The 15,976-nt window shown below is 39.8% G+C and overlaps 1 long non-coding RNA gene and 1 pseudogene across 1 annotated transcript in view; both read left to right on the forward strand.

Moving 5' to 3' along the window:
- LOC129489435 (uncharacterized) overlaps positions 1 to 15,976 on the forward strand; it is a 294,613-nt gene that overhangs the window by 124,483 nt on the left and 154,154 nt on the right. The gene's annotated exons all lie outside the window — the stretch shown is intronic.
- LOC129489431 (ATP-dependent RNA helicase DDX18-like) lies at positions 1,306 to 3,241 on the forward strand (annotated as a pseudogene).

Consider the following 15,976-nt stretch of genomic DNA (forward strand, 5'->3'; position numbering starts at 1 on the left):
AATATTACCTTATATTGCAAAAGATGTGATTAAGTTAAGACTCTTGAGAGGAGGGGTTTATCCTGAATTATCTGAATAGGCACTAAATGCCATCACATATATCTTTATAAGACAGACACACAGAAGACAAGGCAATGCAGAGAAAGAGATTGAGATTGGAATGCTGCAGCTACAAACCAAGTAACACTGGGGTTGCCAGCCACCCTTAGAAACTAGGAAGGAGGCACGGAAAGAAATCTACCCTAGAACCCTTGGAGAGAGTGTGGTCTCCTCAGCATCTTGGTTTTGAACTTCTGAGCTCCAGAATTGTGACAGAATACATTTCTGTTTTAAGCCACCACATTTGTGGTAGTTTGTGCAGCAGCTCCAGGAAACAAATATACTTATTCCATCCTGTGATACATCTTATGCTGATATTTAATATTTGCATCCATGTTTTGACTTTCTTACAAGCTACTTAACAACCGCTATGCTTAAAACTTTCCCTTTCGACAGGTATTGATTGAGATTCTACTATGTACCAGGTACAATTTTAGGTCCCAAGGTTACAAAACCGAAAAAGATCTCATTCCTGCCCTCAAAAAAGTCATAATCTTTAGGGGGTAAGGTAGTCTAAGTGAAGCAGGGGCAGGTAAGGAAGCTTCCTGGATGAGGTGACATTAAACTGAGTTCCAAAGGCTGAATTGGGATTAACTAACTAGGCTGGGGGAGTTAGGAGATAGAACAACTTTAGGCAATGAAGACAGCATGAACGAGGTCGCAGAACCCAGACCTCATGGTGTGTATCTTGTGTGGACAGGGATTGGTAGGAACTACAGCTGGAAAGTTAGGGAATGGCCAGATCACTGAGGCTTTATGTTCTTAGAAGAAGGGGAGAAACCAAGTTTCAATCTCAGTTAAACTATTCATAGCAAGTGGAAAGTTTTAACCATATAGTTAGTACACAGTAGATGTTCCCTGAATGACTCTGTATTAAAATAGATGCAATTTATAATAAAATTTGGCAGCATTGGTATAAAAAAACCAATGTTTTCTTACTGAATAGTGTCTAAATCTGTTGGTAATCTGTAAGAGTGCAATAAGGACAATTATGGGATAAATAAAATTCACAGACATGTTTTTAAATACCGAACAGTATAATGGATATTTTACAACTTGCTACCTTTCAGATTGCTTATATGAGGTCCATAAAGCAAGTTTGTTCAGTGCCATGCATATTAATGAAAAGCCGTTTGGAGAGCAGAGGACCCGTACAGTGGTGCTGCTGTGAAGATGTGAAGGCGTCTCCCCAAGAACACATCTTACCTACAGATGACACTCCTGTGCAAGAAGATGGAGAGGCAGAACTTCAGATGGTGGCAGTGAAACCTAAAGCCACGGGGGGCTTTGGATGTGAGCCTATCGGAGTCTCAAAATGGAGATGTGTCAGAAGAAACAGTGGGACGTGGAAAGGTTAAAAAAATCCCTAAAACGTGTTATGATTGTGGGCTTGTCAGAAGCCCCAAATGGAGACATGTCTAAAGAAATAGTAGAAAATGTAAAAGTTAAAGAAAACTAGAAATCTACCATATTAACCAGTGCAGAAGCAGCAATGCAGTCTCTAGATTCAAAATCAAAAAAGAAAGGAAGAACAAGAGAAAAATAGTGACTAATGCTGGGCGTGATACAAAAAAAGCAAAAACTGAAAACGAAGGGGAATCCGAAGAAGACGGTATCGAGGCTCCTGAAGAAACAGAAAACTGGGGGGAAGCCAGACAATGAGAGAGATGAGGATACTTCATTTCTTCTCTAATTTTGTCAGTGAAAACACTTTGAAGGCAATAAAAGAAATGGGCTTTACCAACATGACTGAAATTTAGCATAAAAATGATGGGCCACTTATGGAAGGCAGGATCTTCCACCAGCTACACAAACCAGCAGTGGCAAAAACCCTGGCATTTCTCATCCCTGCATTTGAACTCATTGTTAAGTTAAAGTTCATGTCCAGAAATGAAACAGGAGTTTTTATTCTCTCACTAATTGAACAGCTTGTCCTGCAGACTCTTGGTGTTCTTAAGGAGCCAATGACTCACCATGTGCACATGCATGGGTTGATAATGGGTGGCAGTAACAGATCTGCTGAAGCACAGAAGCTTGCAAATGGGATCAGCACTGTTGTGGTCACACCAGGCCATCTCCTGGACTGTATGTGGAATTCTACAGGATTTAAGTATGAAAACCTATAGCGTCTGGTTATGGATGAGGCTAATGATATCTTGGATGTTGGGTTTGAAGAGAAATTAAAGCAAATTATTAAACTTCTTTGAAAATGGAGACTATGCCCTTTTCTGCCACACAAACTAAAAAACTTGAAGACCTGGCAAGGATTTCTCCAAAAAAAAAAAAAAAAGGAACAAATGTATGCTAGTGTTGATGGTGATAAAGCTACTCCAACAGTGGATGGTCTCAAGCAGGGATATGTTGTTTGTCCCTCTGAAAAAAGATTCCTTTTGCTCTTTATATTCCTTAAGAACTGAAAGAAGAAACTGGTGGTCTTCTTTTCATCCTGTAGGTCCGTAAAACACCACTAGGAGTTGGGGAAGTACATTGACTTGCCTACCTCAGCCATTCATTTCCAGAAGCAAAATTATGTGTAGAATTACATTTTTTCCAGTTCTGTAATGCAGATTCAGGGATATTGTGTACAGATGAGGCAGGGAGAGGGCTAGATATTCCTGGCTGGATTGTTCAGTATTATCCTCCAGATGACCCTAAGGAATATGTTCATCGTTGGGGAACAATAGCCAGGGCCTAAATGAAAGAGGGCATGCCTTGCTCAGTTTTTGCCCAGAAGAATTGGGTTTTGTTTGTTACCTGAAGCAACCCAAGTTTCCATTAAGTGAATTTGACTTTTCCTGGCCTAAAATTTCTGACATTCTGTCTTCGTTTGTAAAATTAACGAAAAAGAACTACTTTTCATAAGTCAGTCCAGGAAGCATATGAGTCATACATACGAGTAAATGATTCTCATTCTCTGAGACAGATTTTTAATGTTAATAACTTAAATTTGCCTCAAGTTGCTCTGTCATTCGGTTTCAAGGTGCCTCCTTCTGTTGACGTGAATGTGAACAGCAATGAAGGCAAGCATAAAAAGAGAGGAGGCAAGAGTAGATTCAGCTACCAGAAAACCAAGAAAGTTAAGTCCATAATCTTTAAAAACATTAGCAAGAAATCATCTGACAGCAGGCAGTTCTCTCACTGAAGACACACCTTTCTTTCATCTTGAATAACTGTCCCGAGGTGGAATTTTTCCCCTTTGCTCTAACAAAGGCATTTTTGTAGGCTTTAGAATTTGAATGGATATAACCACAGTGTAGATTGACTTGGGTTTCGAGCACTGAGCATTGTTATTTCCAGCAAGTCTCTTTTGTATTTTTGGGATTTAAAACAGATTTTAACTTTTCTTGGTTGCTCAAGCGCAAAGCAAGGAGTCTTCTTCATCTTTCTTGTGATGATATGATATTTTAATTTTAAATACCCCCCAAATTTATGTAATTGTTTTAATATAATTTTGTACCTTAAAAAAAAAGCCTCTTAGAATCAAGATGAAAACTTCAAATTTTCTGTAGTTTTTCTTTTTCTATTTTTTCCTTTTTTGTTTTTTTTAGAGATGGTTTCATTCTGTCACCGAGGCTACAGTGCAGTGGAATGATCATAGCTCACTGCAGCCCGGACCTCGCAGGCTCAAGTGATCCTCCCACCTCAGCCAACCAAGTAGCTAGGACTACGGGCATGTACCACCTTGCCTGGCTAATTTTTTACATTTTAATTTTTTGCAGAGATGGAGTTTCACTGTGTTTTCCAGGCTAGTCTTGCACTCATTGATTATCATCCCAAAGTCTGAGGATTACAGGCATGAGCCACAGCACTCAGCCCAGTTTCTCTTTGTTATGAAAAATGAGAGCTTATTCTTGAGAGGACAACAGGTTTCATTGTTTATCTGGTCTGTCTACTGTAATGAAAGCTGGAGATGTTATTTAGGCAATGAGACACAATACTGCTGTCACTAGCATTGGTGAGCTGTCCCCACATGGTATGATTATGATTTTCATGTCGTTAGCACTGAAGTCCTCAGAAACAGGATAAAGTGGGAAAGCAGGTGTCAGGTGAGGACTCTGTCCTTGCAAAGAATATCCAGTTGATAGATATGAATGCAATTAAGTACTTCCTGACACCGGATCATATCGTTAGGACTCGGCTCACCTGATCTATGGTATAAGCTGAAATCAACTATGCTGTGAAAACTTTTTCAAATTTTGTCATTTTAGCAAATTAGAAAATATTCTCTATATGTAAAAATCTCCAGGTGGGCATTTTAAAGTGAAGTGAGCAAGTTCCTAAGAAATATTTCCTGTGTATCTGTTGTTTTATGTTTTGCTAGAAACAAAGGAGATGTACTTTCAGCTCACAAAGGGCTTAAAGTTTTGTTGGAAGAGAAAATGATAAAGACAGTTGATAAAAGTATATACTATTTTTTCTTCAGAGACAGGGCCTTGCTCTATCACTCAGGCTGGAGCACAGTGCTATGATCATTGTTCACTGCAGCCTTGAACTCCTAGGCTCATGCCATCCTCCCACCTCAGCTCCTCAAAGCACTGAGATTACAGGTGAAAACCACTGGGCCCAGCCCCCAAATATATAATTTTTGGAAGCATGTGGTGACACTTGGAAGTCCCTAAGTGGAAAGTCATATTGAGCAACCAATTAAAAGGTGAAAGAGTTGAGACTTGCATCTGACTCAGCCTTAGAGCACCAGATTTGAATTGGTATGGCAGGAAAAATGGTTTCAGTGGAGAAGCAGTGTGGGATTAAAAATAAATGAGCATGTTTAGGGACTGAAAGGAGACCCACTTGACTGGAGCAGTGGATTCATGTTTCAGAGCACTGGGATGTTTTGGATACATAAGTTGGATCCAGATCGCTAAAGGTTTAGCTTTAGATTTTGATTGCTGCCATAGCAAATAATCACAAATGTAGTAGTTTAAGATGACACAAATCTATTATCTTATAGTTCTCTGGGCCTGAAGTCTAGTGGGCTCAACTGGTTTCCCTGCTTGGAATTCATAAGACGAATGTGAAAGTGTTGGTGCAGTTGTGCTCTGGAGAAGAATCTGCATTTATGCTCATTTAGGTTGTTGGCAGAATTCACTTCTATGTAGTTATAGAACTGAGGTCTCTGTTTTCTTGCTGGCTGTTGGATGGTGGTTGTTTTTAGCTTTTGGAGGCCACCTGCCTTCTTTGCTCATGGATCCCTTCCTCCATCTTCAAAGCTGGCAAGGGCAGTTTGAGTCTTTCTCATACTTTAAATCACTCCAGTGTCTCACTCATCTGCTGTATCACCCTGATTCTTCTGCCTTTCTCTTCCACTGTTAAGGGCCCTTGTGATTACATTGGTCCCAACTAGAGAATACAGGATAATCTCCTAATCTCCCTGTTTCAAGGTTCAGAACCTTACTTCTATCTGCAAAGTTCCTTTTGCCATGTCACATAACATATTCATCGGTTCCAGGGACTAAGGGCCAAGCTGAAGAGTTTGAATATGAGAGAGAAGATAATAGAGAAGCACCATAGATTATTGAACAGAGGAAAGGTACGTAGGTACACAGGACAGGTTGATGATATGACATACCTTCAAGCCAGTATTATCTAACTATTCATGTAACATTTATGTAGAGGGGAGACTGAGCAACACATAGGGAAGAGATGAGAAGGAGAACTACTGGTGGCTGTTTCTGACCTCTCTTTATTAGACCCAAGCAAATTGACTCAATCTTGAAAACTCCACTCAGTAGAAGAAGATTCCTATAGTGAATTGTACTTACCCTCCTTCAGGGCAGTTTAGCCAACACCCTTGTGGGAGGGTGGCTCATCCTCCCCCTGACTTATGTGGTTTATCAAAGTATTCCCTCTATAAATATTTGCAGAGGAATTCTAAAATAAATATCCTTTATCTCACTATCTTTTTCAGTGAAGCTTCAGCCCCCTTTTATAGATGGGCATCTTAGGCCACCATCCCAGTGTGCCCCCAGCCCTAAGCTGGTTCTGAGGATATTCATCATTTTATTCATTCATGAGCATTTGCTATGTGTAAGTAATGATCCAGGTGCTGGGGCTACTGCAGTGAACAAAGTCCCTTTGCTCCTGGAACTTACCTTCAAGTGGGAGAAGAAAGTCAGGAATCAAACAAATATACATCAGATGATGCAAATGTGAAGAAACTAAGTAGTTTAGGAGGATAGAGAGTGGTGGGTGAAGATGGAAAGTAACATTGGAAGAGACACTTAAAAGAAGTGAGGGGTTAAGCCACGTGGCCGTCTGGTGTAAGAGTGTTTAAGGCAGAGGAAATAGCAAATGCGATGACTGTGAGAAAAGGGTATGCATGGGACATTCATGGAAAATAAATGGGTCTAAAAGACTACATATTGGGTACACTGCTTAGGTGATGGGTGCACCAAAATCTCAGAAATGACCACTAGAGAACTTATTCATGTAACCAAACACCACCTGTTCCCCAAAAACCTATTGAAATAAAAATTAAAAAAAAAATAAATTTGTCTAAATGGCTGGAGCAGAGTGAGTGAGGGGGGAGGAGTGTTTGGAAAGGAGGTCAGAGAGGTGGCAGGCAGTGCTGTAGTAAAGTCATCTGTCATTGGTCCCCATTAAGCAACATTGTAAAATTGGGCCTGCATGTTCTCACACACTGTTTACTCCAAAACTTTAGTCTGATTACCATACAGAAGGTTTTATTTGTCTCAAGAAATTTGGATCAAAGAACAAAATAGCATATTTCAAGTTCTGGGTATAGACTGCTGTGAAAAATTAACTTATATGCATTTATTGACTATTGTTTATGACATAAACAAAGCTGCTCTTCTTCTATAATAAGAGTTGGTAATATTGTACCTTTATTTTCCACCCTCAATATTATTATACAATAAAAGAGCTGAATATATAATATACAGCCGAGAGGGTAATGAGCAGGATTCAATCACACATTTAAATGAATTTTTAAGAAATCTGAACCATGTCCAAGTTCTTCCATCTAAGCATCACTTAAGAATCTGTTTGTTCAGTTGAGTTTCATCTCTGCAGCTGCCAAGGCACTTCAGTTCTGCCAGCTTGACTCTCTGATTGCAAAATAAAGGGTGGTCACTTAACAGTGGATGTGAAGAATAAGAATGTTCTGTGAAAAGAACGACATTATGAGAAACCCTGATAATGGAAAACTGGAGGCTTCCCTCTTGTGCCCCCCTCAGCCTGAAGGCAGTTAAATGGGAGGGTATTCTCACCTTCCCCGAATCTCAGCAGCCTTTGGCGGGGTATGCGTGCTTTTGGAAGATGGATGCAGTTCACTGAAGCTTACATTCATAAATATTTTTGTAGTATAATAGGTTGTCAAAACAAATCTGTGTTTTCCATTTGTGTGTGCGTGAGTGTGTCAGTATGCCTCTTCATCTTTTTGTCCATCTAGAGGTAGAGCACAAATAGTTTACTTTCCTCATTGTGGATTTTTCATTACAGTATAGAGTTTTGCAGAAGTGAGTCATGAGGAATAGGTAAATAAATGACCATATAATCAGTGGGAACAGTTTCCGTATCTTTGTTTTAGCAGTTCCATGTCTTTGCTGGAAATCTGTGGTTCTTTTTAAGCATTTTTTGATGGAAAATCCTATCTGAAGCTTGGCAGTAACTATATCATTGAGCTGGGGAGGGAAGGCAAGGTGGTCTTGTTGACAACACAGTTGTGCCTGTGGAAATGCAGCATTGTGTTCAGAGGACAGGCACCAAGTTTCATAAAACTTTATCATTTCTTAGCTGTGTGACCTCAAGTGATCTGCCTAACTTCTCTGAGACTCCATGTTTTATTTTGTAAAATGAGGAAAACAATGCTTACATCCTGGAGTGGTTGTGAGAATTACATGAGGTAATATAAGTAGAGTGCTGAGTGTAGTGCCTGCACCTGCTAAATGCTCTATAAATGGTAGCCATTTTTACTATCATTTTTCTTTGGCGTATTTCGTTCTGATGGCACAGCATGTAGACTTGGCATAAAGCAGTAGTCTTTCTGGTGCATGGAAATGTAGTTCCTTAGAGGCTAGCACATCAAACCCTGCAACTCAGTGTATATCCTCCTTCAAATTTTTCACAATATTTTTCTCTCTTCAAGGAAACCTGGACAAAACATTTTACTGCTTGCTGCCTGAATTGACCAGCAATTCTAGTTTCCAAGGAGATTGTAAATGGATGTATTTGTGTATGCTGATTTGCCTCAACTTTAGAAGAATTCCTCAGGGTATTCTTCAAAAGAAACAGAACATAATGGAAATGCTTTTATTTTTTCATAAGCCATGGAAAATTGTGTGTGTATGTGTGTGAATCCTTAGTGATCTAAAAGTTACTTAGAAGTGGTCAGACAAATGGAAAGATTTGCTAATGAAAGATTTATCTCCCCATGACTGCAATTTTATATGTCCTTTCAGATTAATTTATCTGGGTCTTTTTCTATTTAGAAAGGCATTTAGTGCAGTTTGGAATTGTAATTAGGATATTCTATACCATCTGCAGTGCTCGATGTAATTCTCTAGCTTCACTATGGTTACATCATAAAGGAGGCTGGAGCTGAAGTCTGCTTTTTTACTCTAGAAAACCCAACAGCACTCACATAATGTCTATCCTTGATAGGTATTCAATATTGGTTAATTGATAATAAAGTTTTACTCCTGGTACAGGTTCCATTAGGGCTTGTGGTGAAAAATTGCACATTAGTATCTTAAAAATTATGGATTGATGGACAGAGGATGCCACTTTCAAAGGCTCTCGGTTCTAATTCTAGATAGCCCATATGACATTGACCCAGGCCTCTCTTAGTCTCTCTGTTTTCATTCAGTCGTCAGATGGGATAATAAAACTGGTATAGCTTCTAGTATTTTAAGAAGAGTTATTGCTGTTATTTTTTTGCATATCTAAATGTTGAAAATTTTAATTTAGAGGTCATATCATTCTTTTCACGGAACAGTCTTATTTTTCACATCCACTATTAAATTGCCACCCTTTATTTTGCAATCAGAAAGTTGAACTGGCAGAATTTAAGTGCCTTGGGTCCAGGCTTGTTTGATTGATTGATTCATTCATTCATCACTCATCATGTATTCGTGCAGCATTGAGTGGCACAGTGTGGTGTAAAGGTCACAAGCTTTAGAGTCAAGACTTGGGTTTGCATCCAAGCTGTCTTACTAGTTTTGTGATCTTGGTAAAATTACTTCACCTTCATGAGCTTCCATACTGACATCTGTGAACATAGGTGGTTGCAATGATTACAGAAGAATGAAGAGGTGAAATGCCTGCACAGTGCATATTCCTTGTAGATAGGAGGTGCTCTACTTCCCTCCTACTTTGCACACGGGCATCCCATGGAACAGACTGACAGTCCTTACTCTTTAGAGAGTTTACAATCTAAATGAGGAATATGTAAAAAGGAATAATTATAACATTAAGATTTGGTAACAGCCATCCTGGTCTTATTAAAAAATGAGTCTGTGGATAGTTTGAGTGAAAACAGTGAGTTAAAAACCAGGGTTCAAGAAGAGATTCTAAATGAAACATGATTGGCAGCCAACCTTAACTTCTGACACTGGAGCTGCCTTTGCCAATGTTTTCTTCATCAATGGCTAAGTTGTAGTGAGATCACAAAAGCGAAATCTCTCATACCTGCTTGCCGATCAAGGGGATTATGTTTAGCTATATGTGAGTTGTACTAGATTAAGTATTAGTAAAGAGTTTCTTTTCTCAACTTCTCCTAAATAGATTAAGTGGCACATTAATGTGCTTTTAATTCCATTATCTTTAATATTTTTCATTCGAAATGTATGTAATGGGTTGGGAGTGCTGGGGGATGTACCCAGCCCCCACAAGCAGATTTGTTACCACCCCATCTGCCATCCCAAATGCTAAATCCCAGGAACACCACTGCTTTGCAGTATGTTCTATTTTACAAGACTTTGAGGAAAGAGAAACACAGAAAGACAGTGACAATCACTGCAGGGTTAGAGAGACAGAGAGCATAAGGTTAGAGCTAAAACTTCTAAAAAGCAAATGGAGTGTTGGAAAAAAGGAACAGAGGGAAGAATTGAATACATTTACCAGGGAATTAATGAATAGGCTAAAGGTATTTATGCAGGCAGAGAGCATATGGAAAAGGGGGAAATGAATCATGGAAGAAGGCAGCAAGTCTTATCACACGAGTTTTTTCATCTTGAGAAGTGTGTGTGTGTGTGTGTGTGTGCGTGTGTGTGTGTCTGTACACAAGCTAACGTGTGTGTGTGTGATTGGAAGGAGAAACAGTTACTAAGATTCCAGTCCATACCACAGGAGAGAGGAAAAAAGTATCTACCATGAGGTTTTCATGATGGTTAGTGTGTTCTAAAGTGTTACATCTGAGCTATATCTTGTAGAGGACTTCTGTAGCAACTATAAAGAAAAAGCCATAGAGCAAGGGGAAGGGCTGTGGAGAGCTGAGATCTGTATGAATATGGTAAGCTTCTCCACTTGCTGGCACTTTTATTGCCCCCTCCTCCTTCCTGGTTTCAAGACTTGGCTGTCATGCCCAGTGATTGGTGTTGCCAAGGCCCAAATAGCTTCTGGTATTGGTGTCTCCTGTAAGAATGACTGTAGAGAAATGGGAGGCTTGGAGAGATTGGGGGATTTTGAAAGACTATGGGTTGGAAAACTTCTGCAACTTGGGGCTGTAGAAATAGGGAGGGGAAGACAAACTTGTTCCTAAGTGTTTCTGATGAAGAATATCTTGGCTGGACGTGGTGTCTCAAGCCTGTAATCCTAACCCTTTGGGAGGCCGAGGAGGGTGAACAGCTTCAGCTCAGGTGTTTGAGACCAGTCTGGGCAGCATGGCAAAACCGCATCTACAAAAAGTACAAAAATTAGCTGGGTGTGGTGGTGCATGCCTATAGTGTCAGCAACTCTGGAGGCTGAGGCAGGAGGGTCACTTGAGCTCAGGAGGTTAAGCTTTCAGTGAGCCAAGATTGCGCCACTGTACTCCAGCCTGGGCGACAGAGCCAGACCCTGCCCCCCACCCTCCCCCCTCACACACAGAATATCTTGCCTCATTAAATATAATTGTAACATTTGGGACAGGGTTCAGGAGATTATGTGGTACAAGTGAGCGTGGGAAGCAATTAAGCACATGGGAGGAGCCTGAGAATAATGCAGAAAAAAAAATGCAAATAGGACTCAGAGCAGTTGAAAAAAATGGCTGAACCTGGATGATATAAGAAAAGGCTCTAAGAAGGTGGGTGTATCTGAGGCCAGAGGATGGCCAGCAGTGGAACTGCCCTGCCAGTCTACAGTGGAGCCACCTGAAGTGAGAGCTGAGCAGCCAGCACAAGGCCAGCAGTCATGGCAGTGACATCTGTACTAAACCCATGGGCTAGGCTTGGGTTGTGCCTGCAGGGACAGGGCCTGGAATTGAATTCTCCCCCAGGGTGATCTCTACACAGATGCCTGAGTGAGGCCTGTGTACTGGCACTATGCTCCCTGCTCAAAGCTCCTATGTGGAAATTATAATCCAACAGATTATTTTTGAAATCTTGAAAAATCTCCTGACCATAATAAGTTCATAGCTAAAAACCTCCAGATAGACAGGAAAGCACAATTTCAAAAAAGAACTTACATCTAAGGAAGTAAAAAAAGGTAATTTTATAAAATCAAAAATGTAAATACATTTAATAACCTCAAAGAGATAAAGAGGTGAAAGCATCTACACATAGACATATAGATAGCTATATAGATATATAAAAATATGATGTTATAAATCAAGAATGGGTTATTATGGAAAAGAACCAGTTAGAAATAATGGCAATAAAAAATAAGGTTGTTGATGTAACAAGACTCGACATAGTGAACTAGACATAACTGAAGAATCAATTAGTGAATCATAAAATCGTGTTGAAATATTAATTTTATCTGATATTGAGTGTTTTGTGCCCAACATTATCCTAAGCATTTAATATGTATAATTTCATTTAATCTTTGCAAGAATGATATAAAGTAGGTTCTCTTTTCATTCCCAATTTATTGATTAGGAAATTAAGGCCAAGAGGATAAGTAATTTGCCCAAAGTCACACAACTAGTCTTGAATCTAAAAAGAGCCCTTGCGTTTAACCATTGCACTATAACACTAACTCCCGAGATTTCTCAAGATGCAGCACAAATAATTAAAGAGATAGAAACTAAAGGAGGAAAAGTTAAGAGGGGATAAATTCCAGAGATTATGAATAAAAATCTGTATTTTAACAAATCCACGGGTGATTTATAAGCATTTTAAAGATCGAGAGCTTTGTTCATTCCCAAGTCTGTTTTCTTAAGATAGTAATGAACAAAGCTCTTCTCTCATCCTCTGTTGGATGCTTCTCTGAACAGTGACTTGGATTCTGGGAGAATTCGACAAGGGAAGCTCACCATTCAGCATTACCTAGGGCGATTTGGCAGCATAGACCTTCTGAATGCCAATTCCAAATGATTGCTAGTGGTCATCTGAAGCTATGTTGAGAAGGATTCTGAGGCTACATCTGGCCGTAACAGGAAAGAGTACTGTAATTAGCAATATGTGTCATGGGAAAGGGAAGGGGTATCATGGAGGAGGGTTAGCAGTATGTGGCCATATATTTGGCCTGGAGAGAATCCCATCTGCTAACCATCTTTGGAGGCCAATGAAGGACAGGATTAGGAGAGTAAGGAGCAGATAGTGAGGACCAATTCTTTTATAGAGACCTCAAATACTGGGTTACCAAATTTTCTGAAGACTACCTTTGTTTTGAGGTGACATAAGTAAATTATTTTTGTGTAAACATGGGCTTGAGACCTTCTCAAACTGATCCATATATTTCAAATTCTAGTACTCAAGAGAACCCAATAGGACCAGCTGATTGGGGAATGTCTACACCAGCTTATGTGAGCATGGTTTCTAATACCCTAAAATCTCTATTGACAAAACAGGATTTCTGAGAATTTGTCACCATTCATATTAGTGTGTAGAATTGAATACTCGTATCAATCTGTCAGGACTTTCATATTCCAGCTCCTCATTTCTATCCTACTCATCTCAAGCTGACCTAGGTTAAAGGGCTGAAGCAGCTTTCAGCAGACGACGCTCGTGCCCCACCACGCTTGTCAGGCCATAGGATGTTGCACCATTAAAGATTTTACTCAGGCAGTGTTTTTTTTGTTTTTGTTGTTGTTTGTTTTTCTAAAGTGTTTCAATTTCCTAAGATATTTTAGGATCTTTAATATTTTTCAAGAAGGCAAAGTCTTTCTAGAAGCAAATAGTTTATTAACAAAGAATAAAAAGGTCTAATAGTGCTAGATAAGGGGCTTTAAGAATGGAATTGAGAAGTCAGGGATCTATAATAGAATGATAATATGACTGCCTTTGGATGAATTGCTGCGTTGGAAAAATCAGGAAATTTGATATCTGACAGGTCTAGGTAGAATTTTGATTATTCTAAAATGTACAAATTTAAGAAAGTCTCTGTTTCCTCAGTTGTAAAATGGGTAAAATCATACCTCCCACGCGGTGCCATGTGTATAAATGTGTGACACATTAATAACATCTAAACAAAAAATGAGAGTTTCCCTTTCTTCTGTTATCTGGTTTCATTGCACATGACATGTTGTTATCAACCTCAATTTTAAGAGTTCAGAGGAACATGATGCCAATATTTTAGTGTTCAAACTTCCAATTAGGAAAGTAACATATTATCTAAAACAAATCTCTCATATTTTAATTTATTCTGCAAATTATGAAAATAGCAAATTCTTATGCTGATCAAGCTGCCCCTGAAGACATGGATGTAGGGACTAAGAACCTTGAAGCTCACGAAGCGAGTGGAGCTGAGTTGGTGCACTTTCTTTTGCCAGCAGGATAAGCTGCACTCGCCTGCCAGGCTGCGACAGGGAGATGAAGTACACTGATCACTCATGTCTTGATTCTGAGTCCAGCCAACACTGTCTTTGAAAGTGATGAGGATATGCATTCATTGCCGTAGACTAAAGGAGAAATGTCCCGTAAAAATAATTCTTGCACTTGCAGACATTCTAAAGTCTCTATGGTAAGATCTTTTCCAGTCTATTTGCACTGTGAGGAGGAGACTGAAGAGGAAACTGAGGCACACTCAGCTGTCAGACATGGAGCTAAGAATACATATAGCCTCCTGATTCTAAGTCATGCTAACCAGTTTGCCTCTTGATTGCCTCCAAGGTAAAAGTACAAAGGATTTATGGAGAAAATCATCTCTTTATGTGGTGCTCCTAAGGTATCTAGCATAGTCTTGGCATCTAGAAAGTGCCATGATGTCTGACTATTGTCGCAGAAAGTGACTTTTTTTTTTTTAACTACAGTAGCCATGACAATCTAGGGATGTTTGGGATTCAGATAGACTGTTTTCCCTTCTTTCTTGAGCTCAATCTGGTCAGTAGGAAAGGAAATTTGACCATGATGCATCTTTAAGGAAATCTTTCATAAAAAGACATGCCATAAAGACTTAAGCACATGGCAGAAATTATTAGAGTCATCTTCAGAAAGTTTGACAGTTAAGGATGAAGGATGTGGGAACTGGAGGACTCAGGATAATTGGATCAGGATGTGATGTTCTGAGAATCATTTGTGGTTTTGGTGGCAGTAAATGTGCTAGTAAGACCAAACCAGTCAAAACTAACTGCAGTGGGCCTATTATTTGCAGGAAACATGTTCCCATAAGAAGCCCTTGATGAACAAGTAGCTTAATGATAACATAAAAACCCAGAGACTTTAGCCTGAGGTCAAAGATACTTACTAATTGCCAGTTCTTGGTCTTAACATTAAAGGAAAGAAAATATCTGAAAATCAAAAAAGGAATTCACTAGATGAGTGAAGGAGGCCAATTAACCCACTTTGCAACCAAAACTAAACAAAACCAAACAAGAACAAAAACACCATACCCAGAAAGTTGAGAAAAAAGAAAATTAATGTAAGTGTATCAGGCTTTGTGAAACTTTGGAGCATCCTAGGAAGGAAATGATATGGACTATCACCAGCTAATTACTAGACAGAATCTGCTGCCAGCGTCGGGGAAACAGAACCAAGGAGGAATCAATCTCCCCTCCGTGAAGTGCTAATTTCAAAGCCCAATTAGGTTTCCGCAGCCCTGATTTCTTGGCTATGGACAAAGTGTGTGGCGTTCTCACCCTTTTCCATGCTGCTGCCAAGCTTGTCCTGCACTGTGTCCTTAGGTGCCCACTGATGATATCCTGAACCTGAGTCACCTGAGGTCATCTCTGCTCAGACAGAGCTCCAGCCAAATTGTCTCAGATTCAGATTGAATTTTCAGTACTTACTTCCAAGAAAGACTCAGTCCCTGGTTCAGATACTGACAATCCTTGGCCTTTTCTCAACCATCTCCACCCACCTATGTGCTGAGGGCCTTTCTTAGAAGAGGGGTTTGGTCAGCATTTCAGCTAAGCTAAGCAGCTGTCTCTGGAGGATATCAGGACAGACCCTCAGAGTCTCTGTGTCCCTGTGACCACCCTCCTCTCCAACATATGTACTTCACTGCCACACTGCCAAGTGACAAGATCAAATAGCCTTTCTCCATAAATGGGACATAAGGACAGAAGTGGCATTTAAGGCACAGGAAAGGATGGGAAATTTTTCTTTTCCTTAAGCGTCTCATGACTCTAAGGGATTATATAGGTGTAGGAGTCAGAAAACATGGACTCTAATTCTGGCTCTGCTAGCCACTTAACTTGAGAGCCTCATGTTAGGTGCAAAAAAGAGGCAGTTGCATTATGGAAAACAGTATGGCAATTCCTCAAACAGCTAAAAGCAGAACTATCATTCCACCCAGCAATCCCATTACTAGGTATAGCCAGAAAAACATAAGTCATTCT

The sequence above is a fragment of the Symphalangus syndactylus genome, chromosome 9 (assembly GCF_028878055.3).
Source record: "Symphalangus syndactylus isolate Jambi chromosome 9, NHGRI_mSymSyn1-v2.1_pri, whole genome shotgun sequence".
In the NCBI taxonomy this organism is placed as follows: Eukaryota; Metazoa; Chordata; class Mammalia; order Primates; family Hylobatidae; genus Symphalangus; species Symphalangus syndactylus.